Genomic DNA, 25,861 nt, shown 5'->3' on the forward strand with positions numbered 1-25,861 from the left:
AGGCACATATTTACTAGAAAAAATAATAGTGTTAGCACATATGTTGTCTTGCTCAATGAATAATATTGTAGATTTTTAAAAATATTTTAACAATGAAATAGTATGCATATTTATCTCATAATACACGATAAAAGCAAATAATTGAGCTTAATCAATTAATTTTGATTTCATTTGTTTTATTTGTAATGATTTTTATAAAATGTGTTTTTACTTGAGAATGGTTTTAATAATGTAATCATATATTTTTAAATTGGTAATAAGAATACAATTTTTCTAAAAGAAAGTAAGATGGATTTGGCTACTAAATTTGACAACAAAGTGTGTTTCTGCTAAAAGTGATGCATCTGTCTCTCTGTCTGTGGTGTATTCCTGGTTTTATATTGGTGTTGTTGATCTGCTGTCAGGTCTTCCTGTTTGCACAGCAAACATATTATCCAGTGAGTTCTTTCTTAAGCCTTGGGCAGCTGAATTTAATGACAGATATACTGAGGAGTTTAACTCCTTTACACACACTAACATTTTTACCTCTTCCTCATTATTCACAAATTGTAAATAAATAAACAATACTTTGATTGCACCAATTTGTCCTGGAGTGGCACCTAATGACGTATCACTGTGTGATAAATACAAAAAAGACTGTTTTTCAACTGAATAAAATACCTTGTGGTAGAACAGGAAGATTGTAACTTTTGACATGAAAAGAAGTATTAAGAAGTATTTCATCAATATTTTAGCTGATATTTAAAACAAATTTTTAAAACTGAAATTTTGTTATGTGAGATATTTGGTATAAGAACAGTTGAATGATACTATCAATATTCATTCATTTGTTATATGAACTTGTCCTAAGGAAAATCAGATTCCTAAAATGAAAACAAAACAAAAACAGCAAAAACAACAACAACAACAACAACAAAAAATCCAAAACCCATAACTTGTAATTAGAGAAAAACACAGTGTAGAAAATAAATCTGAAGTGGAAACCATTCTTTCACATTCAGCGAGTGGCAGACCAAGATTAAACAGACAACTTACATAAAATTTTGCCCTAACTTATGAACCAACTGGTATATAAATATTGGTGAGTATTTTGAAATCTAGTGGAGAAGTAGAAAAGTCAGTTGAGGAACATACTGAGATAGGTTCAATCTTCTAGAATTATGGCACAATTCTCTCAGGACACCTAATATCGTGGGCTCTATGAGCCCTGAAAGCCCCGGGTCTTGCCGACTCCCTATATAATCATGTAGTCCCAGATTAATATCCTTTTATTTGCTACACCCTTTTCTGGGATATTCCTAATGGATATTAGAATTTCAGGCTTCGGCACTTGGGGAACACGTTATGGCTAGGTAGCTCTCAAACTTAAATGATGAATACAGTCTTCCATAAAATTAAGCATAAACATAAAATAATTTCTCAAACATGTAAATCAGCTATACCACTTACTAAACTGTTAAAACTACTAACTTGGCATACTGTATAGGAAAGAAAAAGAGTTCAAATAAGGAGATTGAAGTTAACCGATCTTCATGACCTTGGTTCCTCTGATACTCCCTCCTGAACTTCTGAACTCTGACTTTTTCCTGAATTCCTAGCTCCTTTAAATTCAGAGTTTGGTTGATGAGATGACATGGCTGCTCCTTTTACTTCTCCTGCTTTCCTTAAATATTAAAGTCTATATTTTATCATTCCAAGCTCTTGAACATAAAAAGGTATGTAACTCATGCTAAGCTTGTTTTCACCTAACGGAAAAGGAAGAACTGGGAAAAGAAATGCTTGCATGTATGAGAGGCATAAAGTCCTTGGGATCAGGGATGACCAAGATCATTCTAAGGAAGGAAGGGGAGAAAGGGAGTTTTGAAAGGAAATAGCTGAGTTACTCTCACTGCTCTTTGGTACAGTTAGCAAGGCAACATTGAGTCTACCTGTTGCCTTGTCTTGATGTATATTCTAGAGGGCATAAGATTTCTGAAACTACCACCTGTATATATTAGAAAGGATTGGAGATTTGAATGTTTTCTCTTGACACCTTAGGGGGATGCAACCAGTGCACATTGCTGTGAGTCATACATGTAGAGCTCACCATTACATATTAAGGCTTCTTTGTCTGTGAAAATTATCCTAACTCTTAATGTGTTCTCTTCCCCTGGCAGATCAGTTAACAAAATGCAGAAGATGTGAACTCCACATCTTAATTTGAAAGGAAACTTATGCTGGTTCACACTCACAAAAAGACAAGAATTTAATTCCTCATACCTGTGTCATTGACTGGTATACACTCTTTTATTATTTATCAATTCGAAAAAGACCCAGCAATTCCACTCTTAGGCATATACAAAAAGATGCCCATTCACACAACAAGGATGTCCATTCCACTATGTTCATAGCAGAATTATATGTAATAGCTAGATCCTGGAAGCAACCTAGATGCCCCACAACTGAAGAGTGGATAGAGAAACTGTGGTACATTTACACAATGGAGTACTACTCAGTGGAAAAAAACAATAGTATCTTTAAATTTGCAGCAGATGGATGGCACAAGAAGAAACCATCCTGAGTGAGGTAACACAGTCACAAAAAGAAAAACATGGTATGTACTCACTCTTATATGGATTTTATATATGGATCAGGGGAGTGTCAGCCTACAATACCAGTGCCAGTGAGTCTGGGAAACAGGGAGTTTCCCAAGAAAGATGCATGATACCCCAGAGAAGTGGAATGAGCCAGGATCTCCTGAGCCGATTGGGAACATCGAGGAAGGGGAGAGGGAACCAGAAAAAAGAGAGGTGGATAAGAGGAGAGCAGAAGAAGGCATGGGTGAGCAGGAAGGTTGAGTCAAGTTAAGAATAGAGGAGAGTAGGATGAGAGATACCATAATAGATGGAGACATTATAGGACTGAGGAGAGAGCTGACGCTAGTAAGATTTCCAGAGATCTACAAGGATAATACCAACTGGAAAACTAAGCAATAGTGGAGAGACTACATTAATAGCCCCTCCTTGATGATAAGTCAACAGACTTCCTTATATGCCATCCTAGAACCTTCATCCAGTGACTGATGGAAGCAGAGACACATACCCACAGCTAAACACTGAACTGAACTGGAACCCATTGAGAGATGGAGGAGTAGTGAGCAAAGAGGTCAAGACCATGATGGTGAAACCCACAAAGACAGCTGACCAGATAAGGGGGAGCTCTTGAATCCCAGACTGATGGCTGAGACACCAACAGGAGACTGATCCCGACTCCATGAATGTAGTGTCAGTAAGGAGGCCTCAGAAATCACTGAGTAGTAGACCAGTGTTTACCATGGTGTATGAATAAACTTTGGGAGCCCATTCTAAATAGAGGGATGCTCTCTCAGCCTGGACATGTGGGGAAGGGCCTAGGCTCTGCCCTGGATGAAATGACAAACTCTGGATATCCCCCCAAGAAGGGCCTCACCCTCGCTGGGGAATGATATTGGGATGGGGGGGGGCTGAAGGGATGCTGGTGGAAGGACAAGGGGGAAGGGGTGGGAGACAGAGCTGGGATTGACATGTGAAGCATTCATGTTTCTAATTTAAATAAAAACATATTTTGAGGAAAAAAGAATTAAAAGCAATATTAGTCTCTATTCTAGTTTGCATTCATGGTAAAACCTGAAGTCAAATGGATTTTGCAGTGTTGTTTAATGTTTTGTGGTCAGAGCAGTACCTAATGTGAGCCAGAGCCTTAGCTGGGATTGGTGCAAAGCAACACTTTTGATTACCAAGTTACTGAGAAACAAAGAGAGGTATCAATAATAAATGACAGGATAACATGCATCAAATGACGTCTTGCAGGATGTGCAAGCGAGAGAGAAGTGATAGCTAAAGAATGCATCAGAAAATTAAACTGACCTGAGACTTAGCGGAACAAGGCTACTGTGCTCACACCACACCTGCTGCTGTCACAGCAGTCGTGTGCTTAGGAAACACCACTGGCCACAGGACACGGATAGTCTAATTTTGATACTGACCATTAGGTATCTCTATTTTCACCTAATTTACAAATTGTTTCCTGGTTTTAATTCTATGAAATTATAAACATTACACAGGTATAATGTTTTCAAATGCCTTTTCGAATGTTTCAAGATGATTCAATTTGTTTCCATAGTTAGTTCACCATTATCTTTCTTATAAAGTATTCAAATTTGAAAAATGACACTGCTATGATCAACTATGCACCTAGTAACACACTGCACTAAAGTGAAAGTGTTCATTTACACTTTCACAAAAATGAGGATACTATGTTACATGTAATCATGACAGGGTTTTGGTGAGGTTTACAGAGCTAACTTAGTTTCAAAAGGCTACTTACTGATTTGCCTTAGAGGTTCTTTCCAATTTAATTTAAGTTCCTTATCCAGGGAGCAGCTTAGATGATTTGTGGTTTCATAAAACATTCTGAAAGGCCATTTCATTGGCCATAGGAAATAAACTTGGAGTCAGATTCCCTCTACCCAGTCTATGATAGAATGCCACTTTCACAACGTGCAGTACAACTTTTATTGGAAATTGTTGTATTGCCATAAAGCCAAACTCTTAAATATATTTCTGGTCATGCTCAGTGAATAAATATTTATGTCATGATTTGAGCATAGTTGTACACATCCAAAATTATTATTGCTCACATTAATATCATTTTCCTTATTCTCAGAAACTGATATTATTTTAAAAAGGTTAAATTATAGAAAAATAAATGTTCAGGTGTCTGATTGTCTTTGGTCAAAATTTTCAGTTTCAAAACCTTGGTAGAGTAGGTCTTAGTAACCATAGCAACAGGAAATTCTGGTGAGTAAAAGGTGTATCATTTTAGATGATTCTTCCCCCCCTTTTCACTTCTTTGCCCTCAGCATACAAGGCACACCAACCAGCACATTGCTTGGTTCTCCCCTCCTTATATGGTGAATTGTCCTTAAAATTTCAATTTAAATGGACTTAGTATTTCCCGTACATCATACAATTTAAGCAGCTTTTATATCCGTCAGCTTTTCCACATTAATAAAGATAGACTTGTGTTAAATTTGCATATTAATGTAAGTTTAGTTACAAACACCTTGAGTAGCTTTATCATAATGCCCCTGGCTTACTGTTTCATTTCACCTTCCTCCATCATACATGTATTTTGTAGAGCACAATATTATTTTAAGAATAATGAAACATGTCATCAAGTATTAGTTTGCACATAACATCCAAACTCAAACATAAGAGCCTGCCATTCTTGAAACTGCATTTATTAATATGGATCCAGGCAAATAGCTTTGTTATGTGAAAGGATTGATGAACAAGAAGTCACAGACTGTCACTGGTCCTGTGGTTTCAAGAACAAATTGAAGTAAAGAAAAAAGCAGACAGATAGACAATGAATTTCTGTAGCAGATAAGTCATTTATAAAAAGGCATCCATATATCCATTTTATTTATATACATATATTGCATATGTATACCAAATGAATGGAATTATAAAAGTGTGTTATATAGAGTGCACATTTATTCTATGTAAGCATATAAAATCATTGTGTATATATATATATGTATATACATATATTGTCAAAGAAGAGGTGACTCAACAAGTCGTCACAGAGGTTGATGGTTTATATTTAGCCACTCTATGAGAAGAAACAGGTTATCTCTACTTCCCTGTTCTCAGTAGAGCCACTCTGAAGCAAACCCCTATTGTCAAGTGCCGCTTGCTTCCCTACTGCACTCTTCCGTTTGCATCAGATATGATTTCATTTCCTTGTGCCGCAGCCCTCCTTAAAGTGGGTCTGAATGACCTCACTCCCACCCTCTCCTTTAGATCTCTTAGACTGAATTCCAGTGTGACCATTGACACTGATAGTTCTGATTGCAACTCTGAATTTCAGTCCCTTTTCATAAAGGACTTCAAAGTCTCACTCTCACCCTTTGCCCGCTGGAGTACTCGTGCATATCCACTTCCTACTTCCCCGGTCTTTTTTCTTCCCATTGTTGCCATGTTCCAGATCTGACCTTTCCCACTTTTGGTTTAGCACTCTATAACTACCAAACAGTCACACATTCCATACAGTGTGCTTGGATAGCAGCTCATTACTCTAACTCTCATCCTGAGTGTGAACCGAAGTGATGTATGATAGGATTTCTCCCTCTCTCACTACCTCCATCTCAGACTGTCTGTCTATCTATTATCTAATTCTCTCTCTTTCTCTCTTTCTCTCACTCACTCTCTCTCTCTCTCTCTCTCTCTCTCTCTCTCTCTCTCTCTCTCTCGAATTATCTGTTTAAATAATTCAAGGTCAAAATCATAGAACCATGGGAAATGTGTCTTTCTTTCTTTCTTTCTTTCTTTCTTTCTTTCTTTCTTTCTTTCTTTCTTTATTTCTGGTTTTCCACTTGCTCACCATTTACCTTTCATTTAAGTATTAAGTAAGTCCTGCTAATTAGTCAGCTGCAAAATACCTTTGGAAACTATACTCTCCTGTCTAGTCTCACAGAATTAATTCTTACTATTATTTTTGTCTTCTTATTCTGTTATATCCCACTGTGTCTCTAAAATCCTAGCCTGTCTTGGTTCCTACCATCTATTTCAATTGGGAGGTTTTTTTTTTTCAGAAAGAAGTTTGGTTCAGTTTCTGTTTACAAAAATGAAGCAATAAAGGCAAACTGGCCAGTGATTTTTCACCTAATTAGGAATGAATTCGGAAATCCTTAATCTGTCTGAGAACCCAAACTGCTTTTCAGAGTTATCTTCATGTTTTGACATAAAAATGATATCCAATCATATTAGACAAACATGCATGCTTTTGCATCTCAGAATATTATGTTCAGTCCTTCCTGCCTGGACTGGTTTCTGACCAGTCCATCATTCACATTGGGTTCACTTATATACAAAGCCAAGAGTTTGTATTTTGATAGTTATTTAACAGAATAAAAATTCTTATGATGGAGTAAGTGTGATACAGAGGGGATATTCTAAGCTAATTCTTTAATTTCTAACAGTATATCAAAAATTCAAAGTAAAGATGTATTTTTAGTGTAATTTTATAATACTTAGAAGTGACTGAAAATTATTGAAACAATTCTTAGAGTTTGAACGCTAATGAGACTGCACCTCTAACTCATTTATTCACTTTTGATGTGCATCCTGTGCTTAAAATCAAGCACATTTGTCTGCATATAGCTTGATCACTAGAGTAAAGTAACAGCAAAGAACCAATAAGTAATTATTGAACAGCAATGTCAGGGCTAGTGAGATGGCTTAGCAGGTAATGGACCTGCTTCATAACTATTAAAACTGTTCAGAATCAGTCACACTAGACTGCTAGAAGTGTTCAGAGCTCAGATTTAGCACTCTGTAAGTGCCTTGATGCTGGGTGGAGCTAGTAGCTTTCCCCCATATGTAGAAAGGAGAACAAATGAAGAATTTACACAACATCAACCTCTGGCCACATGTGCATACACACATTCAAACACAAGCAACACACACACAGATACCTACTTCTGTGTATTTCAAAATAGATTCAAAGGAAAAGTGTAACTTTAAAAATCTTCCTTTTAGTTTGTTTCCAGAATTAAATGATTTAAAATCTGTAGAACACTGAAAACAATCTTTCACACATAACAGATGCTAAAAATGTCACCATCATTGTTGCTCCTTAAAGTCCATGGCTTTGCTATTACTATTTTCATTAATGTCACTCAATCTAATTACTATTTCACTTCTTATTCAGTTTTAAAACCACAGTAAATGCAAAAGTTATGTCCCAGTCATGAACATAGATAGCTGAGTTTTCATAATAAAAATTGCTTAATAAATATGTTGCTACATATTTGCAATTAATATTTGACACACTTACTTGAATATTTTCATTTTGTCCTCCAAGAATGAAAATATCATGCATACATTAATGGGTGATTTGTACATAGTGATAAGTTTGTTATATGCTACTAGAGGTTTTTACAAAGCAATTCTCCCACACCAGAGGAAGGGTTGTGGACAGACAGGAGAGTACTATTTGTCTACTAGCTTGATGTTTTTCAGAGCCAAGCATGTGGGTGGATTACATCAATTTCAAGGCTCAAAATTATTCACTGTTGTTAAATAATGAAGTTAATAAGCAGATGCACATGTGTATGTATGCTTAAATCCATGATAGTTTGCCAGTATATTAACATGGCAAATTCAAAATAACTATTTTATGTCTTATTAATGTGAGATCACTAATGTAAGCAGATCAAGAAAATGGTTATATTTCAAAATTAATGTGTATAGAACATCTAAAGGCAATTATTTGTCTTTAACAAGCCGAGGGGGAAAGAATTAACTTTATTGCTTTTCACCCACTGCACTGGAGACATTGCAGTATTTAATAAATATAGAGTTTATGTTGAGTGTGAATATACGAATGTGGTGTGTATATGAATATGCAGGTGTATAGACATAGTGTGTGTGTGTATGTGTGTCTGTGTGTGCATGCACATGCACACACTTCCACATATGTGGAAGCCAGAAGCTGATATTAGATGTCTTCCTGAGCCACTCTCCATCTTACAAATTAAATACTCTCTGGCTGGACCTCAAAGTTCACTGATTCAACTTGGCTAGTCATCCAGCTTAATCCCAGAATCTTCTGCTTCTGGGATTAGTTGAAAGATACCAAGTCCACCCATTTGTGTAAGGTGTTAGGTATCTGAACTCTAGTCCTCACACTTCCTGGCAAGTAATTTCCACTCTGCACCTTCTCTTCAGTCCTAGTGGGGGCATTTACCTTACTAAATCCAGTTGAGTCATGTAGGTACCAATAAGTGATAGTACTATACCGGCTATCCCTATCGTTGTATTTGAATGGCAGCATCATATTTAGGATATCTGTAGTGATACAGAGTTTATATATTTTTTATGATTTCATTAAGATTGCCTGAAGATCAGAATGCCATAGACACCAGGCAGTAATGGTACATGCCTTTAATCCCAGTAATCATGGGACAGGCAGATGGATCTCTGTGAGTCCAAGATCACCTTGGGCTACAGGACAGTGAATCAGTCTAAAAGAGAACCAGAGATCACACCTTTAATCCCAGCACTAGAGAGGTTATTAAGGAAGAAGCTTTGCGTCTCATGTGAGAATCAGTTTCCAGTCACAGGGAAGACAGACTCTCCATTCATCCTTGGTAGAGGTAAGAGCTACTTTCTGGCTTTTTGTTTTTCTGATCTTCAGCTTGAACCCCAGTGTCTGTCATTAGCTTTTTATTATTCATTGCATATTAAAATACAGTATATCTGAAAATTCGCTTTTTGAAGCAAGGGTGGTCTAATTACTTGATGGGTGCATTTTACACTTGAGTGTGAGAGTGTCTTAGAACACACTGTGTCTTCTTCCTATATGCTGGGTGGCAATGGAGAAAGTGATTCCTTTCATTTCCATTATATGTGTTTACTTTGGAATGTGTGTTCTTGTTTTTCTTCCTTTCAAAAAAACTATTTATTTTTTGCACCTTATTTATTATTCTTTATATTATAGGACACATTAAATTAAAGGCATGCCTTTCTCTGGAAAGATACAGGTCTGAAGTGATGTCTCCTGATTTGATGCAAAACCAGCAATGTTTGAATTTAGCATTTTCAGAACCTGTTTCAATGTCAAGGTTTCTTTCAGTTTCCCTTATTTGCAGTGGCAATGGAACAAACTTAAAATTGTACTCCCTGGGAACTCCCAGCTTCTACTATATTTTTAAGGTAGAGCAGTATGAAGGACGTAGAATTGTATACCCTTTGCAGGTAGTAAAAGTTAATTGTGCTTTTTATTAAAAGATTAGTTTCATAAAAGTCAGGGCAGATGAGTAGCTGAGTGTGTGGAAAGCATTCTAAAGTTACAAACACACACACACAGTCACACATACATCATCAACATCGCACACATCATAACACACACATAGAAAATTGGACTCATTAAAGCTAGGAACCAAGATTTCGTCATTTTTACATTATCACAAAGCACTAAGTGGAAATGTGGTAGTATACTTTATAACATGATGATGAGCAGAGATAGGTACATTATCACCACTTGCCAAACAAAACAAAGTAGACAATTGATTTCTGATTCTATAACAATGTGGTAAAATGAGAACTGCGCAAACTAAGGCAAAGAGATGATAAATTCATTGGTAGGAGCACTAAGTCAGGGTGTAACAAAAAAGTCACAAAATCATCAGAAGACATCAAACCTGTGGATAAAAGCATTAACTATTAGGAGTTTAAAGTTTTCTTCACAATACTGTGTGGAGCACCTTCTCATGTAGATCATTTCCCTTTTAACTCGCTTCTCCTATCCCACTTACACATAGGGTTCAATCACACAGTCTTTAAATGAGAGCGTATTTGCAGGGTTCCTCCATTTGGCTCTAGCTCCAGCCTTAGTCATAGCCACTTCATACTTTCTGAAATCCCGGAGACCATGGAGGCAAACAAATTCCAAAAGACAGACAAAGAGGAACACCCAAACTGCTGATGTTTTCTGCAGGGTTGTTCATGGCCCCCACACAATCTATTAGGCAGCCATTTTACATTTCAGCCTAGAAAGTAATTGGCACACGTGCTCGGGGCCTTATTCCTGATGCACCCCAAAACTTTTATTGCAAGAACTGTTTTTTTTCCTCAGATCATTGCCTTTCTAACTTCCACGCAGTTCCCATAGAAAACTTTATGGTTTGTCCTGACACAATACACTACAATACCAAAGGTAATTTAGTTTATAAATCATTCCAGAGGAATTCATTTATACCTCTGGGAAAATTCTGTGTCTTGGTAATCAGTGCTTTCCTGTTTCATTCTGTAAAATGACACAGGTCTTTCCCCATTTGTACTGATGGTAAAAAATACAAAATACAAAATAAATAAATAAAAGGCCTGAGAAGGGTTTCAGGCCTCAGAAGAACTGTCGCAGCCCATCTCAGTTTGGAAAACTTTGTGAAAGAACAAGTTAAAACACCCTCTATAAACCATTGTAAATTTTAATTGCACATACAGGACTCATTTGTTTCTTTCCACCTTCAAGTGTCCTGCAAACTGCTATCAAATGAGTTAATAGTAACAACCTAAAGATATTTAGGAACCAACCCTAAACCTGGGATGTTTAAGCTTAGATTAATTTAACTCGGTGAAAAATTTTAAGGTAAGACCTCAGGGCTGGATAAAGGCAAAGTGGGATTAGAACTTGCTGCATGAGTCTGAAAATTCACATCTGGATCTTCAGCACCCACATAAAGACTATGTATGCTGGCGTGTGCTAGTAATCCAAGCACTTGGAGGAGGGCTTACTCATGGATCCTGGTGTATCTCTAGCACGAAGAAGCTCTAGTCACAGCTGAGAGCTCTTGCTTCAATGGAGAGCAATGGAAGACACAGTTGTCAAACTTTGACTACTACAGAGACACAAATGGAAGGATGTGAAGGTGTATATGCATATGTAACACCTCTCTCTCTCTCTGTCTCTCTCTCTTTCTTTCTCCCCCTCCCTCACACACTCAAGATGAATTAGAAACTTAAAATGTGTGTCATGAATTTTGAACACAGCATAGTAAGAAACAGATGGTAAGGGTACATCTCTTAGCTATGACAGATACTGCTTAGGGGCATTATGAAAATCCAGGAATTTAGGAAGGTGTAGGATTTGCATTTCCAAATAGGATTTGTACTACCCAGCAGCAGTATTTTGTAAGGAAAGTTCTACACATACTAGCACTCCCTTATTCTCACAAAGTTGCAATTACTCTCCTGTCATTCACAAGGGATATTCCAGGACCTTAGTGCTTGCCAGGAGCCACAGGTGACATTGAACTTTTCCACTAAGCCCTTGTCATGTGCTGTGCCTATTCCTTGCACATCTTGAAGTGTGTATGGATAGGTAACAGAGATCTGTCCAAAGCAAAACAGAGAATAATGGTGCAAGAGTCCATCGTGCTTCTCATAAATGCATGTCAATTAAAATATGGCCTATTTAAAGCTCTTCTCAGTATGTGATTCTATCAATACAGAAATGGTAGGATGCAAATCCATAGATAAAGAGAAACTGATGCTGTCTTGACTACATGTAGATGTAATTGAACACTTAGAGGAGCAAAAATTGTTTAAAGTAAACAAATTACATGAATTTCAATACATCAATAAATAACCTGCATTTAAATATATAACTTAGGATATTAAAATTATTTCCAAAGGCCTATATAGGGATTAAGCTTTAGAATATAATTCTATTGTAGAATAAGAGTAATATAGCCACAAAGCTGTGTAGTTTATTTACATTATATCTAGATTTATGATTCTTCCATGGTAGTTTAATGTTACAGGTAGAAAAGTATAGATTGTTTAAAAAGCTTTAGTAGCCTTAGATATTTTATATATGAAACAATAATTATGCATAGTAACTTACTTTACAACTATAAACCAAGTAGCAAAACATGATAAATTGAAACTAAAAATGTTGAAAACCAGTTCTTGTGCTCTCCCTAAAATTACTGTAAAAAAGTCTCTTTATAAAATGAATTGTATGATTCAGCACTGCTCACTAATAGTATACGGGCAGGCAAACAGCTGTTATCATTAAAATAAATTTGTGTACCTCGAGGAATAAATTTCCCATATATGTTTTCTGTATATACATAAATTATTAACAAAGCAAGAATTTTGATTATTTTTAGTTTAAACATATTCCTCATAGCAACCTTTATCTGAAAAGAAAGATAAACTCACCAAGAATCTTATATTAACTTGTTAATGTATGTTGAATGTTAAATATCTTTTATAAAATATAACTTTGGAAAGTGTTTGTAAGCAGGTAAAATGATTTCTGTTGCAATTAATTTAGATTTCAGATCAAATCATCTCAACAAATTTTGCTATGTAATTTAAAAAGTATTTTAAATATTCAAGTTAAACTTCAATATGTATTGAAATTATGAAGACAGAATTTTGGCATACATCTCTATGAATACTATTTATTTTTGTTACATTTCATTTTATAATATTATTGGTATACATGCTTATACTAATACACATTTTTTAGCATCAAGAAATTATTGTGAATTGTTTCAAATGGGTTTGGTGTCATTGACTTGTTATTCTTGTTCTAGTGATAGTGAGTCAGGCAGATAGTGACTGAGATCCATTGAGGCTTCCTACTGGATTTTTAGTCACTCTGCTATATATAATAAGAACCTTTCTAGAAAAAAGATACGAAAACAAGAAAGAAAAAAAAGTAAGAAAAAGAAACAAAAAATGAATTATCACTGATGTCTTGAGAGTAGCAGATGGTAAAAAAGTACAAAGTTTTCATTTTGTATTAACTGTGAACAAAAGAATTTGAGCCAGAAGAAAGGATTTAAGTCATTCATCAAGATATGTTAAGATCTTATGCACTCTAAACCCAGAAAAATCATTTGTCATGACACGAATAGATTGTAAAAGTCAAATTAAATATGCCTCTCTCATCTTTAATTAAACAATTAAAAGATGTACTTATATTTTAAATAGCAGTATCTTTCAGGTTGGAAAAATCCTTCATTTATTTGTTATTTGTTAGAAAGTGATGAAACATCTACTGGTAATGAACTTCAGATTTCATTATACATACATAAAGTAGGTAATTAGACAAATTAGATACAGTGATCTTCATATGAACAATTCAGTTAAAATTATATAACCTCATAAAATATATGGGGTTATCAATTTAAAACATATTCCAATTTCTGAAATGCTACAACGAGAAATTATGAATGAATTAATAGAACACAAGAAAAATATCAAAATATGTTTTAATAATAGAAATGTTCCTTGTAAGCCGGGCGTTGGTGGCACATGCTTTTAATCCCAGCACTTGGGAGGCAGAGACAGGCAGATCTCTGTGAGTTCTAGGCCAGCCTGGTCTACAGAGCTAGTTCCAGGACAGCCTCCAAAACAATACAGAGAAACCCTGTCTCGAAAAACCAAAAAATAAAAAAAAATTTTAAAACAAGAAATGTTCTTTGTAAAATTGTATTATTCAGTAGAACAACTTACCATTGGGCACACTTCTTAGTACTGCCTGTGGATAGGCTTATTTAAATTTCACACAAAAAGAACCTGTTGGTTGAGATTATTAGGATTAATGAGGTATGAGAAGGTCACAAGTTTAATATACCTAACACACCATTGTAGTTAATGAATAACTGTGAAGAGTCTTTTTTTCTTCAACACATAGTGTTCAGAATACTATTTTAATATACCAAAGATAATTTTTCTCAATCATGCCTTCTTCAGTAAAACTTATGTCCCAAATGTATAGAACATTATTCATGTCAGATTTTTTAAAGAAAAAAATTAAAAACTGAAAAAAATTTCTCATCATTCACTTTCCATATTAAAAATATTCAATGGAAACAAAAAGAATTCTACTTCTTTGCTTAACTAACAAAGGACTAAACATCCAGTGAATAGATTACTTGGTATTTTGCTTCCATTGTTGCTTCTGAGAAGGCAGCTGCCATTGAAATTTCCTACCTGAAGAATGCAATCAGAAGGATGCAATCAGGCTTGTGTTATCCTGAGTCATTAACAACATACCTAGGTAGGGATTTATTTTGGTTTATTCTGTTTCAGCCTTTATGAATAGGGTTTATGAATTGGAGAATCATTGTCATTCATTGATTTTTTTTGGAAAAAGTCACAGCTATTATCTCTTTGAATATTGCTTTTTTGTTATTTTCAGGAGGCATGATTAAAGTCACCACTGAAAAGAATTAGATTTTTCAGACCACATTATAATAACAAAATCAATTTTACTCTGTTTCTAAGAGACACCACTAAGTGAACAGAGAAAGTGGAAGTAAAAAGCACACGTGTACACACACACACACGCATACACACACACACACACTGATATAATGACAAAAAACATTAAATTAAAAAACAACTGGATGAAAAAAATTCTTACAAAATATGTTTCAAATATGATTTTAGTTGTATAATGTAACAACTGAGGTCCAATTTATCAGGAAGACGTTGTAATCCTAAATTCCATAAAGCACAAAGAAAACAACAGTGGTTTATAATATTAAATCTTACAGATTGATATTTTTAATAAAATAATTGGTGTATTTATAAGTTAATGGATATATTAAAATATTTAAAAATAGATTAACAAATCAAAAACTGACTAAAACGAAAACAACTGAGCAACACAATTAACTTTTTTGCAAACAATGACTAGACATCAGACTGAAGGTGTGTCCTTCTCAAACCAGGAGAAGAATGACTTTCATTTACTAATGATAAATTTTAAGAAAACTGGAAAAGATTGTCAGAATAAAAACTATAGATGGAACAAATGAATGAAAATTGTTTTAAGCACTGAAGCAGAAAACAGACCATGGAGAGGATGAAGAAAAATAAAAAGAATTAACCAATCTCTAGTGGACATTTCAACTAAGACATTGAATTGGATAAAAAAAATGCATTGATTTTAAATCTAAGAGTCACAAAATCAAATATTAGCTAGTTTCAAAGCAGTATAAGGAATCATTATTAACATAAAACAAGAATATTAAAGACAAAATAGAACAATTTCAGGAAAACAAAAACATTGTGATCTCAAAGGGTAATTTACTTTAAATATTTCTTCAGTTTTATTTTGTGTGTATGGGTGTTTTGTGTGCATTTATGTGCACATAGTGCCCATAAAGGATGTAAAGGAATGCTGGAGCCTTTGGAACTGAAGTTTCAGAAAGGTGTGAGCTGCCATGTTGGTACTGGAATTTGAACCAAGGTGCTCTGAAAGAATAGCCAGTGATCATCCTTATCCCCAGTCTTCCCAAGGACATTTTGAAACCAAAACACTCTAATCAAAACAAAATTATTTAGTAAGTTTTGAAACATATCAAAATAAAATATCCAAGCTTCAAGAACTTAGAGACTGTTTAAATAACAAATAATGACAACACTTCAAAAATACATACAGTAGACAAAACATGCACAAAAATTGATTTCAATCCTTGCACATGAGAGGATCCTGAGTTTGATGTTAGTCAAAGAGCAAGTTTAGGGCAGCTTGGCTATATAGATTGGCCCTGTATCAAAAATTCAAAATCAGTGAATAAGCCACTCCAAATGGATCACACACAATGTATTAAATAATGATGTATTTTACTATGGTAAATTTTCAGTATTTCTATAAATCAAATATTATTAAGATACATGAAGGAAAATAAGAATACCTGATATGCAGACAAAAATAATTATTGCTAGTGTGTCTTCTGAAAACATACTGCATCTTACATATGAAAGCCACACAAAGACAAAAAATTTGAAATTGAAACAAGAAAAGAAGAGGCTGTGCTAAATGTGTGAATAAAGAATTGTAATTAAATGTATGAAAAAATCATTCAACCTTATGATCAAGAAAATGCAAATCTACAGAGTGCAAAATGTTAAAAGTCTGACAATATTAACATTGGAAAGATGATCCATGAATACAAACTCAGTAAAGTACAGCTAGAAATGTTAATTTTAAGATAAGTCTTCAAAATAACTGCAAGTGGAAACTATTTGTACATTACACACATACACACACACACACACACACACGGTGAAGATCTTTGTTGTCAAAAAGGGAAAACATTCTGACATTGTAAACAAATTATTGTTTAATGGCATTTTCACCTGTAATGACTGTATAAACGATACCCACAAAATGCTGAATTTTCTCCAGTGGAAAAGCATGACCTATCATTGGGAACATCATAGTAATAGCATTATGATGCCAGTGGCATGTACAAAATTCACGCTACCACCTAGTAAGTTAAACACAGATTAGTATTCTTTCTAGAATATATTAAATACTAAACTTTTGATAATAAAGAACTCTTCATACTACTACTTAATAAGTTGGCTATTATTCTTTCTGGAATATATTAAATACCAAAATTCTTGTAATAAAGAAACACTTCTGAAGACTATTTGATGTAGTGGGGAGAAGTGTTTGTCAAGGTGTCCGCAGAGACTATACCAGTTGACTAGCACTGCAAAGATGTGCAGAGGTTGAACTGTTCAGACCTAGAGGCTAATTATTTCATTTCATCTAGATTTAGCCCCCTGAACAGCCATTCCACGCACATCTCTGTGCATGAACTAAGGCCTGTGACTAATAGATTAAAAACGTCTCACAATCGATTAAATATCTCACTAGCAGCATCTACCAACCCACAAGCTGGTATCATCAGATAACATGCAAGAACTGTGGAAAAGCTTCCCCTATCTTGCTACAAATTCCTCTCGATGCACACATTAATGTATTTGAAACTTGCCTTGATTTAGGGATTTCTTTGTTCTGTAAGACAATAGAACTTCAGGAAATTGTTTCTGTGTTGGAACTTGAGGTGTCCTAAACCTGAGTTCCTGGGCCAAGGTCACACAACCTTGGTTCTAGAATAAATTATCCCTTATTTCTTTAAAGGTGAGAGAGCTCTATGCTTTGTTGTTTTGTTTTTCTTTCATTTTGTATTGACATGTTCATGGGAAATGATCAACTATAGGAATGTACTAAAGGGATGATTCTGTTCTACACAACTAACAAATAGGAGAGTGAAAAATCAAGGCAAAGCCCAAGCTGCTCTAATGCATTAGCTTGCTCCCTGATTTATAGTAGCTGTGACACATTCCGGCTCCCTCAGGATTGTAGAACCGAGGTGCTAGTTTCCATTATAATTTAATGTATTCAGAATAACTGTGTGTTTCCACCAGGAGTACAAAAGAAGCCATTTTGTGTTTTGCTTTGTTTTTCTCCTTAGTCATATTTTAGATATGTAACCACCTTGGTGATAATTATAATAAAAATATCATGGTTTAGGCCAATAAGACAAATCATATTCTAAGCTAATTAATTTATAAGTATATATATATATATATATATATATATATATATATATGGTTACTGGGATGATAATACAGAGAAAACACCATCTTGACTCTTCGCAGAGCATCTAAGTTTACTTTTCCACCTTTCTTACGTATAGATAGCTTGATCACTCTCAGCAAAATACCTTGTAATACTTTCCCTTCCCCCACACACAACTACTATAATTTGAGTAGAAAAGATATCTCATTATCTTAATTGGGTCCTTCCTCTCATTTAAGAAATTAGTCTCCCAACCATTACCTTATACTATAAACTAATCCAAGTACATTTTAGTATTTATGTGAGGCCCATTACTATTTGGCCTTTTTGGGTGCAAATAAATTCAGGGAGTACTTGATCTTTAGAATATAATTCAGTTTTCATATAAGAACAGAATAGTCTCAGCATAAAACTCATTTGTCACAGACCTTGATTTAAAATGTACTTTTAGGGTCTTAGTGAAGGTACATTCATTTCAGATGGGCAAGGAACTGCTAAAAAATGAGAGAAGAACAAAAACAAATACATACTTAAAACAGTTTTCAGGACCTGAGGAGATGACTGAGTCAGTAAAGTGTCTGCATACAAGAGTTAGGATTGAGCTCATATCTCCCACACCCATGTAAACACTGGCTCATCTGAAATGGCACTACATCCTGGGACAACAGTATTTTTTATGGGGGAAGAGTGTTTGCATATGGGCAGGAGAGGGCAGCAGAAACAGGTGGATCCCTGGAGCAAACTGGCCAGTCAGTTTTAGTCAATCAGTGAGTTTTAGGATGAGTTATTGATCCTGTCTCAAAAAAATCAAGTGTAGCTGAAGGTATAGGGGAAGATATCCAACATCAAACCATAGCCTCTGCATGTGTATGCATGTGTGCATGGACTCACAAACATTCAGCACAAAGTCACACATAAAGTAATAGTAATGAACGAAAACTATCCTATCACAGTAGAATGAGTTGATATCCAGAACACAGATTAACATGACAGTGTATGTATAAATCATATGTATTTCTATCTAAAATTAAGCACACTTATAATGACTAGTGCCATCAAGACAGTAAACATGAAAACAAAAATAACTGTCTCAGTATAATTTAACCTATGATTAGTATAATTGTGCAAGGATTCAGCTTTCTTGTTCTTTTGCTACTCAAACACTATTCTAAATTTCAGGGTTATATATGAGAGTATTATTTGAAACATATCACAGTGATGTCAAAAGTCATACCGAAATTCTTATTTAAAGGATCATAAATAACTTAAAACATGAAAATGTTCTGATGAATGAGCCTCCTATATTTCATGGACACAGCATCGTTCTTAGTCAATCATCCTATCATGTTTTCTCCCCTCTGAGAAATTTGAGTTTACTCTGCTCTTCCCTATTCTCCTTCTCACCACTGGTCAACTTACGAGAGGCTTCCAGTATTGTCACTGTCTCGACACATGGATGAATTTTGTCTATGAGAACCTGATTTGTCATGGTATCCTAAATGGTTCTTTTAACCTTTCTCACTTCTTTTTTTATTTTTAAATTTAAATTAGAAACAAGGTTGCTTCATATGTCAATCACAGGACCCTCTCCCTTTCCTTCCCCTCCTCCCATGCCCAACCAAATATAGACAGGTAGACCAATGGAATTGAATTGAACACCCTGATATTAACCCATACATGTATGAACATCTGATCTTCGACAAAGAAGCTAAAAATATACAATGGAAAAAAAGAAAACATCTTCAACAAATAGTGCTGGCATAACTGGATGCTGGCATGTAGAAGAATGGGGATAGATCCATGACTATTGCCATGCACAAAACCTTTCTCATTTCTTACTTGGTTCATTTCCCTTAGTTATTGTGACTATGCTTATAACTTTAAAGCTCAAGGATTTTAACTGTACACTGCCACATTGTTGGAGAAAAAGATAAAAAAACAACTAACTTTTCTCTTGCAAAAGCTTAGACACGGATGTCCCACATTTAGCAGAGCTAAAATTATTAATGCTACCAGTCTTTAATCACACTCCCAGTCTTTCCAGTACTTTTTCATAGTATAATTCCATAGACATTGACTGATTCATAGAAACTGAATTTTCCACTTATTTGTTCTTCATTGAATATACAGGGAACTCCAGTCAGTTTTACATCATGGCCTTTGCTGATCTGCCTGGTTCATCCTGAGATGATTTTATCTAAAAGGCAGTTAGGCTGTCTTGTTCTTTCCTACTTCTTATCATGTTTGATTCTCACCACTGTTGGGAGGATTTACATTGGCATTGTAGATCTATGTAGTCTGAAGTGAAAGATAATGAACATATTCAATATTAACTATTTAATACTTGCACCAGTAAGCAAACTAAATTCTAAACCAATATCATGTAAAATAAAGCAGAGTTATTCAGATGATTATACTGTGTTTCTTATTCTATTTCTTATTATTTGATTATACACATGTATGTATATAATGCTATGCTTCACTTTATTTATTCTTAAAATATAAGACATTATTGTTTGGTATTGTATCTGTTCTGACTGTATATAAAATAAGCTTAGTGCTTAGCATATATTAATATATCACATAATAGTTAATATTCTAAACATGATAATAGATACGCTTTCAGATGACTTAACAATATCTTCAAAAACATATCTAGTTGCACAAACATGATTTTCTTCAGTCTTACCTAAAATCACGTCACCTTCTAGCTGAAAAATCTACACAATTCAAGTGGTACTTGAAACGTTCAGGCATTACACTGGCCTGCCCTGTTACCTGGAAAGATGCACTCAGGAAGCACTCTGGCCAGCCCAGAGTTCTGTGCGAACCACGCAGGTCCAAAGGTCCCCTTTAAAGGACTGACCCCTGCCCTCTTACGCTCTCTTTTATTCTCATCTTCCTCTCCATCTCATCTTTTCTTTTATTCTCTCTCTCTTTTACTCATTTACTCTTGTCTTACTCTCATCCTCTCTCTCTGTCTCTGTCTCTCTCTCTCATATCTTATCCCTCTGTCTCTGTCTGTCTGTCTGTCTGTCTGTCTGTCTCTCTCTCAATCTCTCTCTCAGCTCTACATGGATTGGTTACCTCTCACCCCCCTTTCTTTCCGTGTCCACCAATAAAACTCCACGTGTGATTGTTGAGTCACAGTTTGTGTCTCGTTACTGGGTAAACCTAGGCATTTTAATAACAGTACTTTAAGGTCAACAGATCTAAGACCCACTTATATAGCACCAATGGAGCTCTATATACTAGTTTCAAACAATTTTCTCAAGATTTGGTCATACAACTTCTTATGTGCTCTATCACATCTTTCAGTCATCATCTTACCATTCTTAATACGATCCTCGTTCTGTTCTTTCAGCCAATACTTAGTTTGTGGTGACTCACTGGTGTTAAGCAGTCTTCACCTGGGAATGTTAGTGTACTTCAAGAACCTCACTAAGGCCTCAGAATCACTTCTTCCATTAAGGTGTCCCTATTGCTTAGAATGAAAAATGCTGCCATCTTTGCTTTAGTTCCTTTCTTCATTTGTAACTTGGCCATATGATACATAATTCTTTCTTTTCCTACAGAACATTGTATGCATACTTTCCTTATGCTAGCAAAATCAACAACTGTTCTTTGCATGTTTTGAATTCTCTGCAGGTGTCAGGCAGAGAAGAGAACCTCGTGAAAAGGTCTCATGTCTTCATCCACCTAATTAAGACTTTGAGGAATCTGATATCAAGTTGTTTATTCTCAACAAATTTAACTACAGTCTAATTTTAAAAGGAAGTTTCCTAGTACAATACAATCTCAACTGCACAAGAAACTTAATTAGACTGATATTGACTCAGGGTACATTTCAAGAAGGTGGGTTCTAGAGATAGGTTATCTACTAGTTTATGGGACTAAGGAAGTCTCTGACCTGGTTTTCATCTTATAGATAACATAGAGGTCATTTGATCTAATAACCACCTCTGGTCCTGGCTGTGGGAGCTTGGAGGAATCCCCTAGTTATATAGATAATATAAGGGTCACTTAGATTATTAGGTATTTCTGTTCTGGTTGTGGAAGCTTCATATGGCCTAGCCTAACAGATAACACAAATCACCAGACTGTTAATTACTTCCAGTTTCAGCCTTTTGTACGAAAAGATTATATGTTCTTCCCTTTAACAGAATAATCTCAAGTGTTAAACATTCCTGGTTTCTTTGGAGATCAGTGGGCACAAGGACATTCATGCTGTGCTCCAACATTTTTTCTGTTTTATTTAAGAGAATAAACAAAGTGCATAAATGAGCAGTAAATAACCCATATTAAACTAAATGATTCACTTAGCATGTATAATATATTTTCTGCTGGATAGTTTGATGAATGTATTCTTGATGGTTAGCTCCTTATGTTTTTAATTGTTAGCATGTTTACCTGTATCTGATTTTGAAATTTTATTTTTAAATGGAAAAAGTCTCCTTTGCTTACATAAATGTCTTTTTATGGAGTAAATTCAGCTTTTTCAGTTCACTAAGCTAAATAAAACATGCTATTTCCCCCAAAATCAAAAGGACAAAGCCCATTTTGATTAAGTAAGATTAAATAAGTAAATAAAAGAAAGTTATGATGAAGCATATCCTGTCTGGTGACTGATATCCTTCAAGCAAACTAGAAATTGCTGCTGTATGTCACATCAAACAATAAAACAAGAACCTGTCTCAAACAGGTTGGAAGTCAAGGAGACTGACATCTAGCAGTGTCCTCTGACCTTCACAAACAGGCTCTGGCATGTGTACGCTGCACTCACACACATGAGGTCTGCTAAATTTGCCAGAATTCGCGATGTATAGCCTTTATCATTAGTTAATCAAACTTTAGTGCTTGATTGATCCAGTGTGCATGTAAAAAGAAATCACTACCTGCATCATCTGATGGTGCTGTAGTAACACCCCCCACTTCCACTGCTGCATACCTACTCATCTTGTGAGATCCTAAGTGCTGTTATTCCCTGGGGCAACCTAGATGAGGTCATTAGATCTGAGTTTCAAGGGGGTTTTTAGTTGTTCCTCCACTTCCCAGGATACTAGAATTTATATTCTGCCTGCCCTATACCCTACCATGTGTGTCCTTCTTTGTTCTTTCTCTGGGTGTACACATCTGGCCCCAACACAAATCCAAACTCTGGAAGCTATCCTTAACCTTTCTCTGGGAGTAAATCAACTATTTTATGATTTATTAGAAACTTACTCACTAATAGTTAAATGTTGTATGATAATTCTCAACTAAACACTGTAAAAGCCACATCTAAAGTTGCTTCTTATGTATTGTAGGACACAATTAAATGTATGAGAAAAATTGTTGCATTCCCTAGTTTTGAAGTTGACTCATGTTCGCAAAGATGTTAGAAAGAGATTGGTGATTATTAACAGCTCAGGTTAAAGAAAAGATACCATCTGCTGAGGTCATTAGAAAATGTGTCACATTTGCAAAAGAAATAGGACTTGAGATATCTTTTAATTTTTTCTTTTTAATTAACACATGATAATTTTATGTATTCATGTGTGATGTTTCAAAGTATACATACACTGTACAATAATTAAATCAGAGCAATTAACATTTTCCAATCATTTATGTCTGGGGAATTTGAGCTGCTGTTTGCTCATTCAAAACAAATCTTAAAATCGATTAGTATGAACTATAGGCATCCTGCTACAGTGCTGAAGAGTATTAGTAACTTTTCTTTCTAACTGTGTGCTAGCACCTGTTGTACAATGGACCTCTGTGTCCCATTCTCTGTCATTTCTAGCTCCTAGTAACCATTATTCTACTTTATTATGCCTTAAATGTATTTCAAAATGATGTTAACAATTTTAGTCAATATATTGAAACTGAAAAATTAGGTTGAAGCAGAAATACAGAAAATCTAATTGAGTTCAGGAAGGTGGACTCACCAAACATAAACAACATATAATGCAAAGTAGCAAGGTTAGCTGTAGAATATATAAATTTTGGGTGGATCACAAAGGGCCTTATAGTACATTTAGTTTTATTAAACAGACCATGTCATTTAGTTTTACATGCAGTAGGCAGTCAATGAATAAATGGGTACATTTTATTGAAGATATGTAAGTATGTCTGCCTTGGGCCTGGAGAGATGGTTCAACAGTCAAGAGCACTGACTGGAAACCCTGTCTCAAAAAAAAAAAAAAAAAAAGAAAAGAAAAAGAGAGAGAACACTGGCTGTTCTATTAGGGGACCCTTGTTCAATCCACGGTACCCACATGGCAGCCCATAATTGTCTGTAATTCCAGTTCCAGGAGATCGGATGCACTCCTCTGGCCTCTATGGGCTCCAAGTACACAAACAGTATATAGACATAAATGCACACCAAACATTCATACTCACAAAAATAAACGACACATATTTCTGATAATAAATTCAGGTGTCGATGTGGAGGAAGGTGTCATATGCGAATAAGTGCAAGCTGGTGCAACCCTTATGAAAATCAATGTGGAGATTTCTCAAAAGGTTGGAAACAGATCTACCGCATGATCCAGTTATACCCCTCTTAGGTATATAACCAGTTTGTTCTGGAACTCACAGAGATCTGCCTGACTCTTCTAAGTGCTGGCACTGAAGTTCCATGCCACCACTGCCTGACACTCTATATAAAAATTGCACTTCTTTGTTAGTTTCATTATTTTGTTATTCTGATTGGAATTATATATTTAAGATGACATCAGTATTTTACATATCTTATGAGTACTGAAGAGCCTGAAACAAATGTCTTAGCTAGATTTGAGTTTGTCAATTTAGTTAAAACTTGTAATGATATTTTTATTTGTATTGTTCTTTGGGTCCAAATATGAAATTCCTATTTTCTTTAAAGGTTTCAGATAAGGGATTTATCACTTGTAGAACATTTTGAAACACATGACCTCTTTTAAATTTAAGACAAACATTAACATTTAAATTAATTAAAAGGAAAAATAAATACATTAAAAAACCCATGAATTTAGAGGATTTTAACTGTTCCCACTTAATCACATTGTAACTTATCTGAATAACTTGTTTGTCTCTAAGTCCCATGTTTTTTGGCTCAGAAGATCATCAGAAACAGAGTTTGCTGGTCTGCATATACTTTGAAATTTTTTTAGTGAACTAGTTTTACTAGTATGAATACTTTACTAGTGATCATAACATTTCAGATTAAAGCTGTTATTTGAAGTAGCATGTGGGCATCATCTATGCAAGACATACAGATGAATAACATAAGATTGAGAAAGACAACATTATAGCAATATCCAGTCCTCTTACAATAACACTAATACTAATAAAATTTGTGTTTATGCTTTCTAAAATACTTTCTGCAGGGTCAGTTTAGTTATATGCAAGACAAGACAAGCTACCATGAAACAGTTATGATAATGTTGGACTGAAACTTGCAAAAGACAGTTATTCTCCAGATTCCTTAACTTTGTTAACCTTGTATTCTATATTTTGCTACTTTTGTTCTGGATGTGTGGGTAAGTTATCCAGGTTGTCTTTAACTCTTGCATCACCCTCCCAAGTAGCTACGACTAGAAAGGCATCACCATGCCCAGCTTTGTATTTGACTTTTTCTGTATTTAGTAACAATCACAGGGTCAGTTTGCTCTGCCTTCAAATGACCATAGCCCTGAAATACTGGTAATCACACTGCCAATCACCCAAAACAATACCTTAAATCAGTAGAGATGAAAATGAGAACTTTCTAAGGGCAAGCCCCTTTAAAACCAATTCTTGTATTTACAATAGTATAAATGTTTCACACAAATGAAAATGAGGCTTGCATGAGGCAGGCAAGTGAAAACAATACTTGCATGAGGTTACAGAAAGGAGTGAGCTATTTTCATCTTGTTTTTCAACCAGACTTATCAAATTCCATGTATCTAAGACTCTATATAAAGAGTCCTTC

The 25,861-nt window shown here is 35.0% G+C and overlaps 1 protein-coding gene across 3 annotated transcripts in view; it reads right to left on the minus strand.

The window, feature by feature from the left end:
* Ndst4 (N-deacetylase and N-sulfotransferase 4) overlaps nucleotides 1-25,861 on the minus strand; it is a 300,475-nt gene that overhangs the window by 238,100 nt on the left and 36,514 nt on the right. The window lies entirely within an intron of this gene.

This window comes from Mesocricetus auratus, unplaced genomic scaffold (genome assembly GCF_017639785.1).
Source record: "Mesocricetus auratus isolate SY011 unplaced genomic scaffold, BCM_Maur_2.0 Super-Scaffold_100009, whole genome shotgun sequence".
Lineage (NCBI taxonomy): Eukaryota > Metazoa > Chordata > Mammalia > Rodentia > Cricetidae > Mesocricetus > Mesocricetus auratus.